The sequence below is a fragment of the Triturus cristatus genome, chromosome 5_1, assembly GCF_964204655.1.
Source record: "Triturus cristatus chromosome 5_1, aTriCri1.1, whole genome shotgun sequence".
Taxonomy (NCBI): Eukaryota; Metazoa; Chordata; class Amphibia; order Caudata; family Salamandridae; genus Triturus; species Triturus cristatus.
In genome coordinates, this window is record NC_140587.1 from 856,516,259 (window position 1) to 856,535,267 (window position 19,009).

Consider the following 19,009-nt stretch of genomic DNA (forward strand, 5'->3'; position numbering starts at 1 on the left):
AATAGGCACATGGCCGCTGTTTATCTCCAAATCGTTGTGTTAAGACTGACAACGCACAACCCTCTCTTTTATGGACATAGAGCGTGAAGGGCTTACTGTAATCCGGAGTATGCAACACAGGAGCAGAACACAGACAGCACGTAAATCAGTAAAACTCTTCTGACATTCGTCAGTCCAAGGAAGGGGTTGGGGTGTGTCTTTCAAAGTGAGTGCTAACAAAGGTTTGGCCAACAAAGAAAAATTTGGGATCCATTGCCTACAATAAGAGGTAATGCCCAGAAAGGCACGCACCTCTCTTTGTGTGGATGGCACAGACATTTGCGCAATGGCTTGAATTCATTCTGGGGTTAATCGCCTTCCCTCCTTTGATAAGAGATGACCCAAATAGGTAACCTCTCGATGGACATATTGTAGTTTAGAAGGCGAAACCTTATGATTCAGATCAGACAAGTGACGTAACAATGCAACAGTCACATTCCTGCAGACACCCTCTGAATCAGCAGCAATTAACAAATCATCCATATATTGAATGAGAGTAGCACCTGGGGGCAAAGGGAAAGCATCAAGCTGACATTTCAGAGCTTGACTATAAATGGAGGGGCTTTCACAATAGCCTTGGGGTGCGCGCTTGAACCGGAAACTTCGGCCTCCTAGAGAGAAACTAAAAATATCCCTTCTCTCTTCGGCAATGGGAATGCTGAAGAAAGCATTTTTCAGATCAATAACAGAAAACCAAGCCGCTGAGGCAGGTATCATAGTTAACAGGGCATTAATATCTGGGACAACAGAAAACTGTGGTACAACAATTTTGTTAACCTCCCGAAGATCAATCACAAAACGATAAACAGGAGGCTGAGAAGGGTCAGTGCTTTTAAGAACAGGAAGAATAGGACTATTACATAAATTTCCTCTCGTTTCCTCAATCACACCCTTCTGAACCAAATCATAAATGATATCCAAAAGCGCTCTTTCACCTTCATTGGAAATTCTGTATTAAGGAATGCGTGGCAATTTAACATTGGGCTTGAGAGTAACAATATAAGGCGGGATCTCAAGACAACCAACATCATTTGGACCCGTAGCCCAAAGCGTTGCAGGAAGAGAGAGCAATTCAGGTGGGAATTGATCTTTAGACAAATACATTGGAAAAGTCAATTTCTGCCCCAAAGTAAGATGTACACCAGAAGGAGAACAATATATAGTTGCATGCAATCTTTTCAATAGGTCCAAACCCAACAGATTCTCGCCGCAACCAGTTGTTAAAAGAAGAGGAGCTTCCAAATCATAAGGGCCAATTGAAATAGGCAGAGGGCTAGAGACCGGATTACGAACTGGGGCACCAGAAAATCCTACTGATACATTCGTTGAGCCAGACAAAGGTGCCCCAGGGAGTTTAGAGTGAATGATAGAACTTCTCATCGCACCAGTATCTAAAAGAAATGGCTCTGAAGCACCCATTGTAGTGACATTAACATAAGGTCCACTCTGATCTACTGGAATCGATACAACTCCCTCACTTTGTCTATGGCTGTCCTAGTTAGCGTGAATGCTTTCATTTTCACCTTCAACATGATAATCATCATTGTAATACTGTGTAGACTGAGTATTTTGTTGATCAAAGTAGTTCATAGAATTTGGAGGGGGAAGGGAACGCTGTTCTTGGGTCAACACACCTCGACCTCTACCCCTGGGCACTAACTGATAAATACTTCGACCTCGTGGAGCAGATAGTCCTTCACTGCGCTGTAATAAAACCGGGCAACCATTCTTAAAATGACCCTCCTCCCTACAATAAGCACATTGGTTAGGACCTAATAAAGGTCGCGGAATAAAAGGCTCAGGCTTTTGATATACCCTCTGAAACTGTGGAGGCTGTTGAAACTGGTGCTGAGCAAGACGAGGAGGATAAGCCTGTTGCAGAAGAACCTTCGTTTTTAATTCTTTAGTCTTTTTCTCTTGCTTATCTTTCTGCTCTTTATCCCTGTTCTCATAATATTGAGCAGTAGCCAATATCTGAGCAGAGGAAGAAACAGCCCATGAACTTTCAGAGTCTTTCAACTTATGTGACAGCTCGGGAAGCAAATTAAATACGAATTTATCTACAAATAATCGCTGTCCGCCCTCTGTAGTCATATCCTGACCACTGTGATCAATAAACGTCTCCTCAAAACGAGTGAAGAAATCAGAGACACTCTCATCTTTCTTCTGTTTACACGCAGTTAGTTTATCCCAATTAACTCGCAAGGCGGGCATCATCGTTTTTATTAAAGTAATAATCCTACCAGGTAGTTCTGAAATCAAAGCATCAGGCTTAGCACCACCCACTTGGGCCCTATCTGCAGCAATTATAGGATTCCAATCACCACCTAATGCTTGGGCGTGATCCTCTCTCCAAATTCGAGCCCATAATGCTTGTGGGACTACATTCCCCATCAACATATCAATATCGGTTAAATTCATAATGCAGGCATCAACAGTCTGGGACAACTCTTTATAATAACCAGCAGGGTTTTTACGGGGATCTGGTAGAGACTGCTTAAGAGCCAAAACTTCAGATCTTTTCCAGGGGACATGTACCCATATACGCTGGAAATGCGCGGGAACAGCTGGATTAGCACCTGCTGCTGCAACCGCTTCTCTCCACACTGGAGGAACTTCTCTCATTGGATAATGTTTCAATGTCAGCCTAACTGCAGGATCGGAATCAAGGAAAGTCTGCGAGGAAAATAGGGATCTAAAAGTGACAAGTGTCTTTACGGCATCCTCAACCTTAGGACCCACAATGAGTCCCTTATCGAAATTAGCCTGAACATTCAACAGACCCTGAGGAACTGAACCCAAATCCATATCCTCCCATCCTTTAACAAGAGTGTCACACATAGCATTAAAAACATATCTCTGCGTGGGCGCTTCCCACTGATGAAAGGTGGCCATGATATCATTCACACTATACTGGGGACCCTTCTCGATCCATTTGCAAGTGAGAGAGTCCAATACCACCCGTTCATCGAAGGCTGGAAGCTGACTACGAGACTGTCTTCGAGAAAAAGCCGGAGACATATTAAGACTCTCAAAGAAAGGAGACAGAAACCCAGAGACAGTATCTGTGATCCGTTTACGGACAGTAGGAGAATTGGACATAAGGACAGGGGACAAGGTATTGGGCGAACTAATAGGAGAAGAACTGGCAGTTATAAGAGGAGCTGAAGGCAAAGGAGATTGTGGTTCAAGAGATGGAGGTAAAGCAACCGGTGGCAAAGGAAGTGGGGGTGGCAATGCTTGAAGGGGCAAATGCGGAAGAACCGGAGCAGGCGGAGGCGCAACTAATGGCTGAACTGGTTGTAATAATGGGGGTGCATTAGCACCTTGTGCATAGGGAGGAGGCAATCTCAATAGGTGAGACATCAAAGGGTCTTCCTCCAGTTCCTCACTTTTATCAGAAGGGGAACTAGGCAACACCGGATAGCATTTATCTATCACCATACAATGCTGTCTCTCTGAAATTTCCATTTCTTGATTCATCTCATTATCTTTAAACTGCTGGGCAGCCTGTATAATCGTCATACTTTGTGCTTTCTTATCTCGTTTTGCCTGCTTAATTTCTCTCTGTTTGGCTTCGTTACCTCAGAGGCGGAAAGAGTCAAACATTGCCGGCCTGGCTTTTCTTTTAAACAAAATTGCTTCCAAATTATCTAATATGTCAGGCTCAAAGCTACCATTCTGTGGCCACTGCAAAACACCATCGTTCTTTGTGTATCGGATCCATGCCTGATTAAAGGCAATGGGGCCAACACCATGTTTAGAATAAAGCTCATAAGTGGGAGTTCCAACCAAAGGAATTGGACAAGAGTCCTCCAGCCGGGAGTCCCTATCACAATCAAAACAACAAAACTTCCTAAACTTACTCAGACCAGGCATCGTTATTTCACTGGACTGTTCACAAACATCAAGGGGTTAAATCAATTAATCACAGCACAAATGTACTCACCCCTTGGCTTCGGCTTTTGCAATAGCCGAATCAAAGACCCAAAGACAAAACAAAATAGTGGGAGCTACCCACCACCAATACTTAACTAAGTGTCTTCCTACGCCAACAGAGGCCCGTCTAATGTCTCGCATTACCATACATCACCAAAAAGGGCCAAAGCAAGGCTGCAGTCAGGGCAGCAGTCGCCAGCAGCCATCAGGAAGGAGAAACCGTGCTGAAAAAGACCTTCAGACCACTTCGACATACAGGGGTCGCTTGACGTGGTTCGCGATTCCTCCAGAATTTTCTTGCGGGGCTCCTCACGACCTTCAGGCAAAACCGCTACCTCTGAAGCCGCCTCACGGAGGGCACCAATTGAAGAACCTAGGCCACTTATGAGCCTGCCGGCGCAGTGTACGCCTTAATCTTCTAAATTCACCTTCTTTGTTGAACAGAGGCACAGGACACTCTGTTGGGCGTAGAAGATCAGGTTTATTAGCTGCAGCTAAGTACAGTTGTCCCAGAAGTACACTCGGCATGTTCTTAGGAGACTGCCACTTCACTCCGTGGCGCACAATCTTTTATAGCACATAGATAGTATAAGATTAACAAAGAACACTCCCAATACATACATGTTTAGCCAATGGGAAGATTTTAAAAACAAGATATAACCAATGAGAAAAATTTAAAAACAAAATATCAAGTAACCCAAAGCCTCTCCTCCAACTGTGTCTGTCACCCCTCCCCACAAGTCAATCAATGATAGTGTATTTGCAGGTGGCAGGACACATTTGTATGCCTTGGAGGACAGATGTGAAATGGGAGAATACAAGTAGAGAATAGCGAAGGCCAGAAGATAAGATAAAGTCAGGAAAGAATGGTGCGAACCAGCAGACAGGTGAGACAGGGATCAGTCGGACCAGACGGGGATTAGTGGACTCAGCCAGTCCCTGACACCAGTTCGTAAACAGAGGCAGAAGGCTATTTTGACACGATGCCGTGAGATCAGCAGAAAAACTTCGTTTATTGTGCTGCCTGAGTGAGGGCAACATAAAATGGCGGTGGAAAACAAAATGGTGGCTCAATACGATCGAGATCGAAAATCGAATTTCCTCAGATGACATCACTGATGACATCTCAAATGACATCACTGATGACATCACTGATGATATCATCCACGTGATAATCTGATGCACCTCCTCACACCCTAATTTAACCTTTGATGCACCCTGTCTAAAATACAGACTACCATTTTCGAAACCATAGACAAATCAATAGCAGTTACTATATACCCAGTGACTAATTTCTAGCTATACACACACATTCATTCATTCACCCATACAGTTACTCATACATGCACTCACTCATCAATACAGCGCCATTATGTGTACTCATACAACTATACAAACACTCATACATGGTCACTCATCCATAGAGTTATTGACACACCTAGCTAGTCATGTAAAGAGTCAATAACACTGCCATTTACTCACCTATACAGTTATACATTCACCATCTAACCTATTCATACAGATACTAACAAATACTTACTCTCTTATACAATCACTGACACAAGCACACACTCACAATTAATCACATATACTCATTTAAATACTCCAACACTCACATATGCTGCCTTTCACATATGTAGTTACTCACACATATACCAATGAGACATACATTCACTCGCCAACACACAGATACACACACTCACTCACCTATACAGTTATTTCCACATGCACTATTGAACCCATACACCCAGTAAATTATCCACTCACACATGTAGGCAGAAAGTCACACACCGCCCACCTACCCGCACACACACAAACACTGAGGCACCCATACAGATAGTCATGCAACTAATAAGTAACCCATATAGACAGTCATGTACCTAATCATCAACCCATGCAGCAGCTTACACAACAACTGAGAGACTGATACAGATATTCACACAGTTTAGTCACTAACCCATGCATTCAGTAAGACACATTTAATCACTAACTTATACAGTCAGTCACACACCTATGAAATCCTCTACCCACACAATTATACACCAACTCATTCTTCAATACACCTTGGCATTAACGTATTACCTACTGGCAGTCGCCAGTAGGTAGTTATAGTTAGGACCTATTATCCATAGGAAATCCGTAACATTCTATTTGGAATAACTTTAGTGCCGGTTGACGAATCCTCGTGAAATTTTCAAAATTCGTGGCCCGTTCCGGTCTGCTCCTATCCTGAAAGTCTCAAGGTGATTCATCAAGCGGGGGCCGAGAAAAAAGGGGGGTCCCAAAACGTGTTTTCCCATGCAATTTTCCGTAGGGACCTTTAGTCACAGCTACAGCCCGAACTGCTGAACGGAATTACACCAAATCTGGCAAAAAGGTAGCCCTTGGATCAGAGTCGTGCCTTTTGGTTAAGTGGTGTAAATCTGTCAGTAGTTCCTGAGACAATCAAAAGTAAAATCACAGATATATCTGGGCAGAGCCTAACCACACATCTCATCGTGAGATCTGATTGGCTGTCAGCACTTCATCCAAGAAGTGTTGGCAGCCATCTTGGGACCAATATACATGATAGCACCTCATTTAAAAGAATTGCAGTTAATAGAAGGTTTTAAGACTTAAGTTACATTATAAATCATTTGTTGATGGTACCATTCTCATTTTAGGAATTTTGGTGTGTTCTAAGGTGATTTTACCATGTGAAAAAGCCTTCTGCTGGGATAGCATGAATCATGTTTGAGAGAAAACTATTTTCTCATGCTTTTCCCACAGAGGTTTGGAAGGTGATGTATAAGCTAAACTGAGAGCATATTTTCTGTAAATTCCCATTATCTTTCTCAGTCATGTGAGAATGAAGTCTGACATTCTCAATAAAACATGTACATCCAACAAGGGCAGAGACTGTCAGTTGATTCCTTTGTGTTCTACTGCTGCTTCCCAGAGTGTTCTAAAGAACAACTAGAGCGCTAACAGTCTTGCTTATGACAAAAGTGTGGCACACCTCAAGGCATTTTGATTGGAATAAAGTGGTAACTCTTAAAACATTTAATTTGCAAAGGAACAAAATGAGGGGGATTATTTTGCCATAGAAATCATGATTAGTACTGCAGAAAGAAAAATTAGGGCACATTTGAGTGACTTCTCAAATCCTCTTCTATTTCATTAAAAAATTCTGACATGCAGACTGAAACATGCACTTTCAATACCAGCAGCAGACTTCCCTGGTGATCAGTAGCTTTACTACAGTGATCTAATGAGCAACTAGAGTGCTAACATTCAGAATTTATGGCAAATGTGTGACACATCTGAATGCCTTTTTTATGGAACCAAAGTAAACAAGCCTTGAAAATGCAATAGGTCTCGCCCTCGTTTAAGGTAAAGCAATTCTGTTTGTAATTAGGTGGCTTTTTAGCTTTGCTTTTATTAGTGTTTTTCAAACTTTCCTGTACATAACATGCATATGTATGCATATATGTATATCTATGCATGCATTTATATTTGTATTTATATAGATATGCAGGTTATATATATGTTTATATATGTATGTATATATATATTCACTGAAAAAACCATAGGTTTCAGGCACGTTATAGTTAGGAATTAGCATTTAAAAAACCTTAGAAATTCACTGAAAAAACCATAGGTTTCTGGGGTGTTATAGTTAGCTGGACTTTTCACTCGTACAAAACCATTGAAATTCCCCCATTATAGTTAGTTCAGCTAACTATAACTCGCGCGCCTGCAATGCACTGCTGATGACGTCACATATTACATCACTCATGACATGGTCAGTGACATCACTCATGACATCACTGATGACATCTCAAATGACATCACTGATGACATCACTGTTTTGTTTTTTTAAATGCTAATTTCTAACTATGCCTGCAGAGATAGGACATGTGACGAAAGAAGAAAAAACGCACAGAAAGAAAAAAAAGAAATACAGAAAGAAGCAACAGAAGTCCTCAAAGATGAAGAAAAGGGAAGGAAGAAGGATAACGTGCAGAAAGAACAAACAGATGAGCAGAAAGAAGCCTTGTTGCAAAATCATCCTGTACCCTCAACTTTTTCAGACGGATACTGGTGGTAACTGAGTCTGACTAACCAGTCCTAGAGCCAGCGCTATGTTAAAAGACACTCAGAATACAGTGAAAACACCTACATACACTAGGGAACACTATGCGTTGGGGTCCCCCTGTGATTAGCATGACCTCCTCTGTAAGCCCCTAGTATATATTAGGGCAGGGGATTAAAACTACCTCTTAAAACGCGCCACAGTGCGTGTTTGCACATGTCACCTCATGCCCCGTCCCCTCACTTCCCCACTGTGTAAACACGCCCTGTCGAGATTAAGTCGCCTTGAATCCTGAGGGTCCCTAGGGTCCAACTAGACCACTAGGTACCTCCAGTAAGCGCCACAGAGCTGCGCTGCAGAGAGGTGTAAAAAGTGGCACGGCCTGGACCACCTCTCTGCAACGCAGCTCAGTGGCATTTACTGGAAGCACCTGGTGGGCTAGTTAGCCCCCAGGGGCCCTCAGGATTGAAGGGGAAGTATTTCCCCAAATTAAAACGTGCCATAGGGCGTGTTTGCACACGTCACCTCAGGCCACGTCCCCTCCCTTCCCCACTGTGTAAACACGCCCTGTGGACATTTTTTAAGTTGGGAGATTAAGTCCCCTTGAATCCTGAGGGTCCCTAGGGGCAAAATAGCCCACTAGGTACGTCCAGTAATCGCCATTGCAGAGAGGAGTAAAAAGGGGCACGGCCTGCACCACCTCTTTGCAACACAGAGCAGTGGCGCTTACTGGAAGCACCTGGTATGCTAGTTGGCCCCCAGGGTCCCTCAGGTTTGAAAGGGAATTACTTCCCCAACTTAACACGCGCCACAGGGCGTGTTTGCACATGTCACCTCAGGCCCCGTCCCCTCCCTTCACCACTGTGTAAACGCGCCCTGTGGCTGTTCTAAGTTGAGAGATTAAGTTCCCTTGAATCCTAAGGGTCCCTAGGGTCAAACTAGCACACTAGGTACCTCCAGTAATCGCCACAGAGCTGCGTTGCATAGAGGTGCAAAAAGGGGCGTGGCCTCAGAACACCTGTCTGCAACGCAGCTCCCTGGCGCATACTGGAGAAACCTGTTGGGCTAGTTGGCCCTCAGGGACCCTCAGTATTGAAGGGGAATTAATTCCCCAACTTACAACTGGCCAGAGGGCGCGTTTGCAGAGTGCTGCAAGGAGGGGGCGTGGCCTCCAGCGTGATGCCGGTCTTTTATATATTTAATTTTTTTAAGAAGGAAGGCTGTGTGGCCCCCCTTCTTTTTCTAATTTATTGGCCCTGGGGACCCCATCCCCCAGGGCCTGCACCCTAATATTTTTTAATTAATGTGGCCCTCCCAAGGCCTTAATCGGCCCCTGGGACCACAACCCCTGGGTCATGGCCTTTTTTTTTCAATTCTTTAGGAGGAGGGCTGTGTTGCCCCCCTCCTCATGCCACTTATGGCCCCGGGGACCCCATCCCCCGGGGCCAGCCTTTGTTTTTTATTATTTTAAAAAATATATATTTATAGAAACACCTAGGACATGCTGGACAAACCGTATGTACCTATCACCATGACGATTTGCGTGATATTCATTAAAAGGCGACTATGCATACAATTAATCCACGTGGAATGTATTTACACCGCTAGTGAAGCTCTGACGTGTCTGGCACCCTACCGTGCCTAATCTCGGCACCTCCGCCGGTGGGTACTCTCCAAGTAGACACCCTTGTCGTTCATTTATACAAACATGGGTAGGTATTGATGGGCAAATTTAATACACATGCACACCAAGCCATTCAAAGGGGATTCGACAAAAATTCGACCAAACTATGCAAGTAACCCCTCTCACGGTTAATAAACCACACATCCACCGCCGGATGTGTAATACATTTTATTTTACTCTCTGGAAAGGAGACGAACCTCACTTGAGAGTCACAGCGTGCTCCTGGCTGAGCCCAATGCTGTGTTACACCCACCAGTGCCCGCCGAGTGCCACGCACCTCTGTGTTGTATTCCACCAGCTAGTGCGTATGCTATGACTCTCTCTAGCCCATGTGCACTGTAACACCACCCCGTGAATATGTCATGCCACACTTGCCTTTGCACTGGTTATATTGCCCCATCTAACGTGCCTTCCTCGATGCCTATGTTATAACGCACAGCGCTATGCCATGCAAATTACAATCTGGGATCCATATCTTTGTCACAGTGCATATGCAACGTTACGCTCCCCAGCAGATATTTTACATTACAACTTTAGAGACTAGTTAGTTTACACAACACTGCCCTGTGCATATTAGACTCCAAGGCGCATATCGCATAGAACGTGCTAGTACCTGTGCTATCTCACGCTATCCAATGAATCTGTCACAATGTATTGCATATTATATTTCACGCCCCGGTTCATCTTATATCACACTTTTTGGTGCATAGTTTATACCATATACTATATCTAGTTTTCATTTTCAATCGTGCTTTCAGGACTATGTTCTATATAACACTGCTTCCACCTACCCTTTTCACGGGCATTACATTTTGCAATGGGGGGTGGAGGGTCAGGGGGTGTTTCTGCCAAGTGATCCCGGAGTCACAGTCACAAACGTCCTCTTCTTCCTGAATAAAAGTGAGATTATGCTGCATACTTGTTCATATTTTAAGTAGTTCGCACAGACACACTTTTTAAAAACAATAAAGCTCCTAATACCCACCTTCTCTGAACAGTTAGCTTGCTGCCCCATCCACCTCCTCCCTATCCTCTGTTGTCTATATCCATGGACTAGCCTGCTCCCTACTGCCATGCATGGTCTGATGTGCTGCCACTGCCCTCCATTTAGCATGATGTACCAGTCCACTCTTCCTGCCCTCCATTGCCCAATTCTATGGCCCATCATTGACCTCCTGCTTAGCCTCTGTGCTTAGCTTGCTGACCCTATTCTCCTTCCCCCCGCCCTCCGATGTCTTTGTGCATGCCCCTGCTCCATCCTTTTTGCCCACCATGTTCCATGGACCTGCTGTCACTCCTATCTACTCTGAGTGTTCTGTTGAGCTGCCACTCCCCTCCCACCTGCATAGCATTTTCAGATGACTGTAACCTGTCCCTGCCACCTCCACCCTGCCTGTCTACATGCCATGCCCCTATCTCCGTCCTCCTGTCCTCCATGGTCCAGTTTACTGCCAAACCCTTCAGCCCTCCCTGGTCTGTTGTGCTGCAACTGCTCCTCCTGCCTGCCCCGTGCGGTCTGTTGTGAGGCCCCTTCCCCTGAACTCTCTTGTCTGTGCCCAGGTCCTGACCCTCCCTTCTATGCTCCATGGTCCTTTGTGCATGCCCCTGCACCCTCCTTCTTGCCCATCATAGCCATTGTGCCGCCACTAACCCTCCCGCTTGCCATGCATGGTCCTCTGTGCTGCCATGGCCCCTCCCACCTTCCCTGTGTGGTCAGCTAGCTGCCCCTGACCCCCTCCCACCTTCCCTCCATTGTTTGTGTGTATGCCATCATAGTCTCACTGTTGCTATCCATGGTGTGTCTTGTTTCTAGTGCCCATCCTGCCGGACCTCCATGGCCATCTTGCTGCTCCTGCCCTGCCCCCTTACCCCCAGCCCTCTGTTTCCATGTGCAGACCCCTATTCCCTCCCTCCTGGCTTGTCTGTTCCATTGTAATGCCCCTGATCCGTCCCTCCAGCCCTTTATGGTCTGTTATGCTGCAGCTTTCTCTCCTGTCTGTCCATTATGGTCAGCTAGCTACCATTGCCTCTTTCCCCTCTGTTCTCTGTTGTCCATGTGCATGGTCCTTTCCCCTCCCTTTTGCTTTCTATGGATTGTTGTGCTGCACTCCCGTCCTGCATGCCCTGTGTGGTGTATTGTGCTGCTGCAAACCCTGATGCCTGCCCTGTAGGGTCAGTTTGGTGCGCCTCTCCATGTCCCTCCTGTCCTCTGTTATCCGAGTCCATGTCCCTCCCCAATTCCTCCTGCCTACCATGATCCATTGTACCATACTTGCGAACATTTTGAACTTGGTAAGAGGGAGATTTTGAAAAAAAACTGTGGTATTGATTTTCCCCTTTGAGTTTAGGGGTGGGTGGAATTTTCGAAATCCACTTTCGCAAATTATCGCGATAATGTTAAAAATTATCGCAAACACGCAGAAATATCGCGAAGATGCGGAAGTTTTTTTCCCGCATGTTCGCGAGATTTTCTGCATGGTTGCGGCTCGCCAACTTACCCATGTGGTTGCTCGCGGGCGCGGCCATCTTGTTTTCAGTTGTCTCGCGGTGCATGATCGCGAGAAGAAAGACGTGATCGCGCGACGCATGGCGTCACTGCGGGCGCGAACTGCCGAGAAACATCTCATGGAGAATGCGACCGGATCAAGAAAACTTGTCGGCGAATGCAGGGATTCAGTTAAGGCGATCGCGCGCGCGCGAGAATGTATTATTTTACAGCGCGAGCAAGAAACAAATTATCGCCAAGCTGCGGAATGCGGAAATTTTGACATTTTCGCGCTTTCCGCGGAACGCGAAAATGTCAAATTTTCGCCCAGGCCTATTTGAGTTACATTGAAAAAGAGGAGATTGTAGACAGGAGACAGATCAAAAAAAGCCCATTTGAGCTTAAAAACATTGGACGTTTCCTGGCTGAAACGGGTCTGTTGGCATGTATGGTTGGGCTACCACTGCCTCTTCCTTCTGCCCACAATGGTCTATTATATTGCCACAGCCTCTCTTGCCAGTCCTGTATTGTTGGTGTGTTGCCCCTGCCCCCCTTTCCACTGCCCTCCATTGTCTGTTGTGCTGCCACTGCCCTTCCTGCCTGCCCAGTGTGGTCAAATTGTTGCCTCTGCACTCTCCTACCTGCCTTCAATTTTCAGAGTCCGTGCCCCTGGCCTCTGCCTCTCAACAGTATCCCAATGAGCAACTAGATTGCTAACATTCTATATTTATTACAAAAGTGTGGAACGCCTGACGTCATCTTGATGTAATCAAAACTGTAATACCTAGAGCATTTCCTTTAGAAATTACATATACGAGAGGGTCTTCTTTGCATCAAAATTATGGTTAGTGCTCTAAAAAACTAAAATGAGGACATATTTTCTGAGTTTTCAAATAGCGACAAAGAACTTTTAAATTATTTGTAATATTTATGTTTTTTTATCCAGTTGACCACTTGATTAAATGTTGCACCTAGGGGAGAGGATGTGGTGTTACTTCCAGAGCTGCAGACTTTGCAACTGGGGAACCAGGTTGGAGTTTCTGCTTCCGCTCAACATTCTGTGATTCTGGTCAAAACACTTAATCTCCCCATGAATTGAATGAAATGAATTTGATCTTGTGTGATGTAACCAATGCTCATGTAAAGCACTCCAATACCTGACAAGTCTGCACTATATAAAACTGCAAATACACAAAAATAAGTGTTTTGCACACTTCTGTCATTGGGCTACATGTGGGCTACATCTGGGTGATATTTGTGCTGCATTTGGGCTCTTTTGTCTCTGGTGGCCATCTTGGGAGATTTATTTGTTATTTGTGTTTTACTGAAGCTTCCCAGAGTGTTCTAAAGAACAACTAGAGCGCTAACAGTCCTACTTATGACAAACGTATTGCACACCTGAAGCCATCTTGATTGGAATAAAGTGGTAACTCTTAAAACATTTAATTTAAAAAGGAACAAAATGAGGGGGTTCATTTTGCAAGTAGTAGAGAGTGAGTAGTGGAGAGTGAGCAGTAGAGAGTAATAGAGAGTGAGTAGTAGAGAGAGAGTAGTAGAGTGAGTAGAAGAGAGTGAGTAGTAGAGAGTGAGTAGTAGAGAGAGAGTGAGTAGTAGAGTAGTAGAGAGTGAGTGGTAGAGAGTAGTAGACTGAGTAGTAGAGAATAGTAAAGTGAGTAGCTGAGAGAGTAGTAGAGAGTAGCAGAGTAGTAGAGAGTGAGTAGTAGAGAGTGAGTAGTAGAGAGTGAGTAGTGGAGAGTGAGTTGTAGGGAGTAGTAGAAAGAGAGTAGTAGCGAGAGAGTAGTAGAGAGTAGTAGAGTAAGTAGTACAGAGTGAGTAGTAGAGAGAGAGTAGAAGAGAGTAGTAGAGAGTGAATGGTAGAGAGTAGTAGAGAGTAGTAGAGTGAGTAGTAGAGAGTAGTAGAGAGTGAGTTGTAGAGAGTGAATAGTAGAGAGTAGTAGTGGAGAGTAGTAGAGAGAGAGTAGTAGAGAGTACTAGAGAGTGAGTTGTAGAGAGTGAGTAGTAGAAAGTAGTAGCGAGTGAGTAGTAGAGAGTGAGTGGTAGAGAGTAGTAGAGAGTGAGTAGTAGAGAGCAGTAGAGTAGTAGAGAGTGAGTAGTAGAGAGAGAGAGTAGTAGAGAGTGACTAGTAGAGTAGTAGAGAGCGAGTGGTAAAGAGTAGTAGAGTGAGTAGTAGAGTAGTAGAGAGTGAGTAGTAGAGAGTGAATAGTAGAGAGTAGTAGAGAGTGAGTAGTGGAGAGAGAGTAGTAGAGAGTGAGTAGTAGTGAGTAGTAGAGAGTAGTAGAGAGTGAGTAGTAGATAGTGAGTAGTAGATAGTAGTAGAGTAGTAGAGAGTGAGTAGTAGAGAGTGAGTAGTAGAGAGTGAGTAGTAGAGAGAGAGTAGTAGAGAGTAGTAGAGAGTGAGTAGTAGAGTAGTAGAGAGTAGTCAGTCAGTGTCAGTCAGTGTCAGTATGTCAGTGTCAGTCAGTCAGTGTCAGTCATTCGGTGTCAGTCAGTCAGTGTCAGTCAATCAGTCACAGTCAGTGTCAGTCAATCAGTGTCAGTCAGTTTCAGTCAGTCAGTGTTAGTCAATCAGTGTCAGTCATTGTCAGTCAGTCAGTTTCAGTCAATCAGTGTCAGTCAGCGTCAGTGTCAGTCAGTGTCAGTGTCAGTCAATCAGTGTGAGTCAGTGTCAATCAGTCAGCGCCAGTCAGTCAGTTCTCTGGCTCTAAAGCAGCTCTGCTGACCTGGTTATCTCCCTCTAAAGCAGCTCTGCTGACCTGGTTTCTCTGGCTCTAGTAGTGAGTAGTAGAGAGTAGTAGAGAGTGAGTAGTAGAGAGTGAGTAGTAGAGAGTAGTAGAGTAGTAGAGAGTGAGTAGTAGAGAATGAGTAGAAGAGAGTGAGTAGTAGAGAGTGAGTAGTAGAGAGTGAGTTGTAGAGAGTGAATAGTAGAGAGTAGTAGTGGAGAGTAGTAGAGAGAGAGTAGTAGAGAGTACTAGAGAGTGAGTTGTAGAGAGTGAGTAGTAGAAAGTAGTAGCGAGTGAGTAGTAGAGAGTGAGTAGTAGAGAGCAGTAGAGTAGTAGAGAGTGAGTAGTAAAGAGAGAGTAGTAGAGAGTGACTAGTAGAGTAGTAGAGAGTGAGTGGTAGAGAGTAGTAGAGTGAGTAGTCGAGAGTAGTAGAGAGTGAGTAGTAGAGAGTGAATAGTAGAGAGTAGTAGAGAGTGAGAAGTGGAGAGAGAGTAGTAGAGAGTTAGTAGTAGAGAGTAGTAGAGAGTGAGTAGTAGAGAGTGAGTAGTAGAGAGTAGTAGAGTAGTAGAGAGTGAGTAGTAGAGAGTAAGTAGTAGAGAGTGAGTAGTAGAGAGAGAGTAATAGAGTAGTAGAGAGTGAGTAGTAGAGTAGTAGAGAGTAGTTAGTCAGTGTCAGTCAGTATCAGTATGTCAGTGTCAGCCAGTCAGTGTCAGTGTCAGTCATTCGGTGTCAGTCAGTCAGTGTCAGTCAATCAGTCACAGTCAGTGTCAGTCAATCAGTGTCAGTCAGTGTCAGTCAATCAGTGTCAGTCAGTGTCAGTCAGTCAGTGTCAGTCAATCAGTGTCAGTCATTGTCAGTCAGTCAGTTTCAGTCAATCAGTGTCAGCCAGCGTCAGTTTCAGTCAGTGTCAGTCAATCAGTGTGAGTCAGTGTCAATCAGTCAGTGCCAGTCAGTCAGTTCTCTGGCTCTAAAGCAGCTCTGCTGACCTGGTTCTCTCCCTCTAAAGCAGCTCTGCTGACCTGGTTTCTCTGGCTCTACAGCAGGTCTGCTGACCTGGTTCTCTGGCTCTACAGCAGCTCTGCTGACCTAGTTCTTAGGCTACAGAGCAGCTCTGCTGATCTTGTTCTCTGGCTCTAAAATAGCTCTGCTGACCTGGTTCTCTGGCTCTAGAGCAGCTCTGCTGACCTGGTTCACTGGCTCTAGAGCAGCTCTGCTGACCTGGTTCTCTGGCTCTAAAGCAGCTCTGCTGACCTGGTTCTATGGCTCTAAAGCAGCTCTGCTGACTTGGTTCTCTGGCTCTAGAGCAGCTTGGCTGACCTGGTTCTCTGGCTCTAAAGCAGCTCTGCTGACCTGGTTCTCTGGCTCTAAGGAAGACTGCTGGCCTGGTTCTCTGGCTCTAAAGCAGCTCTGCTGACCTGGTTCTCTCCCTCTAAAGCAGCTCTGCTGATCTGATTTCTCTGGCTCTACAGCAGCTCTGTTGACCTGGTTTTCTGGCTCTAGAGCAGCTTTGCCGACCTAGTTCTTAGGCTCTAGAGCAGCTCTGCTGACCTGGTTCTCTGGCTCTACAACAGCTCTGATGACCTGGTTCTCTGTCTCTGAAGCAGCTCTGCTAACCCGCTTCTATGGCTCTAAAGCAGTACTGCTGACCTGGTTCTCTGGCTCTGGAGCAGCTCTGCTGACCTGGTCCCTTGGCTCTAAAGCAGCTCTGCTGACCTGGTTCTCTCCCTCTAAAGCAGCTCTGCTGACCTGGTTCTCTCGCTCTAAAGCAGCTCTACTGACCTGGTTTCTTTGGCTCTATAGCAGCTCTGCTGACCTGGTTCTCTGGCTATAGAGCAGCTCTGCTGTCCTGGTTCTTAGGCTCTAGAGCAGCTCTGCTGACCTGGTTCTCTGGCTCTAGAGCAGCTCTGCTGACCTGGTTCTCTGGCTCTAAAGCAGCTCTGCTGACCTGGTTCTCTCCCTCTAAATCAGCTCTACTTACCTGGTTCTCTGGCTCTAGTGCAGCTCTGCTGACCTGGTTCTCTGGCTCTAAAACAGCTCTGCTGGCCTGGTTCTCTCCCTCTAAAGCAGCTCTGCTGACCTGGTTCTCTGTCTCTAATGCAGCTCTGCTGACCTGGTTCTCTCCCTCTAAAGCATCTCTGCTGACCTGGTTCTCTGCCTCTAGAGCAGCTCAGCTGACCTGGTTCTCTGTCTCTTAAGCAGCTCTGCTGACCTGGTTCTCTCTCTCTAAATAGCTCTGCTGACCTGGTTCTCTGGCTTTAAAGCAGTTCTGCTGACCTGGTTCTCTGCCACTAGAGCAGCTCTGCTGACCTGGTTCTTTGGCTCTAAAGCAGCTCTGCTGACCTGGTTCTCTGGCTCTAGAGCAGCTCTGCTGACCTGGTTCTCTGGCTCTAAAGCAGTTCTGCTGACCTGGTTCTCTTCCTCTAAAGCAGCTCTGCTGACCTGGTTCTCTGGCTCTACAACGGCTCTGCTGACCTGGTTTCTCTGGCTCTACAGCAGCTCTGCTGACCTGGTTCTTTGCTCTCACGATGCACGCACCCGACTTCACGAAAATATATTTAAAAATAATATACGTTTATTATAAGTACAAATATATTATTTTTATGACTATCTTAGATAATCTCTTGCCTTAATATGTATATTAAAGACACATACATATCATTTTGGAACATAATTTTTTTTTGCGGGAGTCACGCACCTAGTGCTCCACAGCACGTTTATGACGTCACGCGGGACCCGCAGCTGCGCAAGCTTCTCGTACCATAATGCGCATGTGTCGCGAATGCGCAGAAGCAGTAGTCGCGGACTGGTCGCATACCAATCACGCACATCACGTAATATTAAATGTAAGTGATGTAACTGAAAAACATGCAGCTGTCGCACACCATACGCGGATCCTTCATGACTTTTCTAAAATAGTGACTAGAATGCTCACACCCACCGTGATGTGTACGCTTTGAGTGCACGATTTTTTAAAGAAATTAATATAAATATATTAAAATAAAAAATGAAAACAAGAAAATTAATCTATACTTCAGTTTGAATTTTTTTAAATTAGCATTCAAAAAACCTTTGAAATTCACTAATAAAAAACATAGGTTTCAGAGACGTTCTGCTTAGAAATTAGCATTTAAAAAAGCTTTGAAACTCACTGAAAAAAACATAGGTTTCAGAGACGTTGTAGTTAAAAATTAGAATTTAAAAAACCTTAGAAATTCACAGAAAAAGCCATATGTTTCAGGGATGTTATTGTTAGCTGGCCATTTCACTCGTACAAAACCATAGAAATTCCTCCGTTATAGTTAGTTCTGTTAACTATAACTCGCGCGCCCGCAATGCACTACTGATGATGTCACATATTGCATCATTCATTGACATGGTCAGTGACATCACTGATGGCATAAACTGATGACATCTCAAATGACATCACTGATGACATCATTGATGACATCATACACGTGACAATCTGATACACCTCATCATACACTAGTATAACCTTTCATCACTTACTGTAAAATACAGAGTACCATATTTGAAATCATTGACACACCAATAGCAGTTACTACATACCCACTCACTGATTCCTAAGTCTACACACACATCTACCCATTCAACAACAGAATCATTTATACATGCAGTCACTAATTAATAGAACACTATCAAATGCACTTATACACATATATAGACACTGACACATCAGCAGCCATCTTAGCCGGTTATGCAGTCATCCTATTCACTCATGAAAAAAAACTTATCACACTTACATTTACTCACTTACACAATTATCCAACAACACCTCATTTATTCAAACACATAGTAACTAATAGTTAATATGCTAAAAAATCACCATTACAATTATACACTCATTCATATAGTTACTCTCACAATCACTGACTCTTACACATACTTATTTATATACACCAACTCTCACATACAATGCCTTTCATTTTTTTACTTTGTTAAAGATGTACAACTAAAACATATATTCGCTCACCAAGACACAAATAAATACACTCAGTCAACCAAACAGCTGTTTCCACATGCACTCT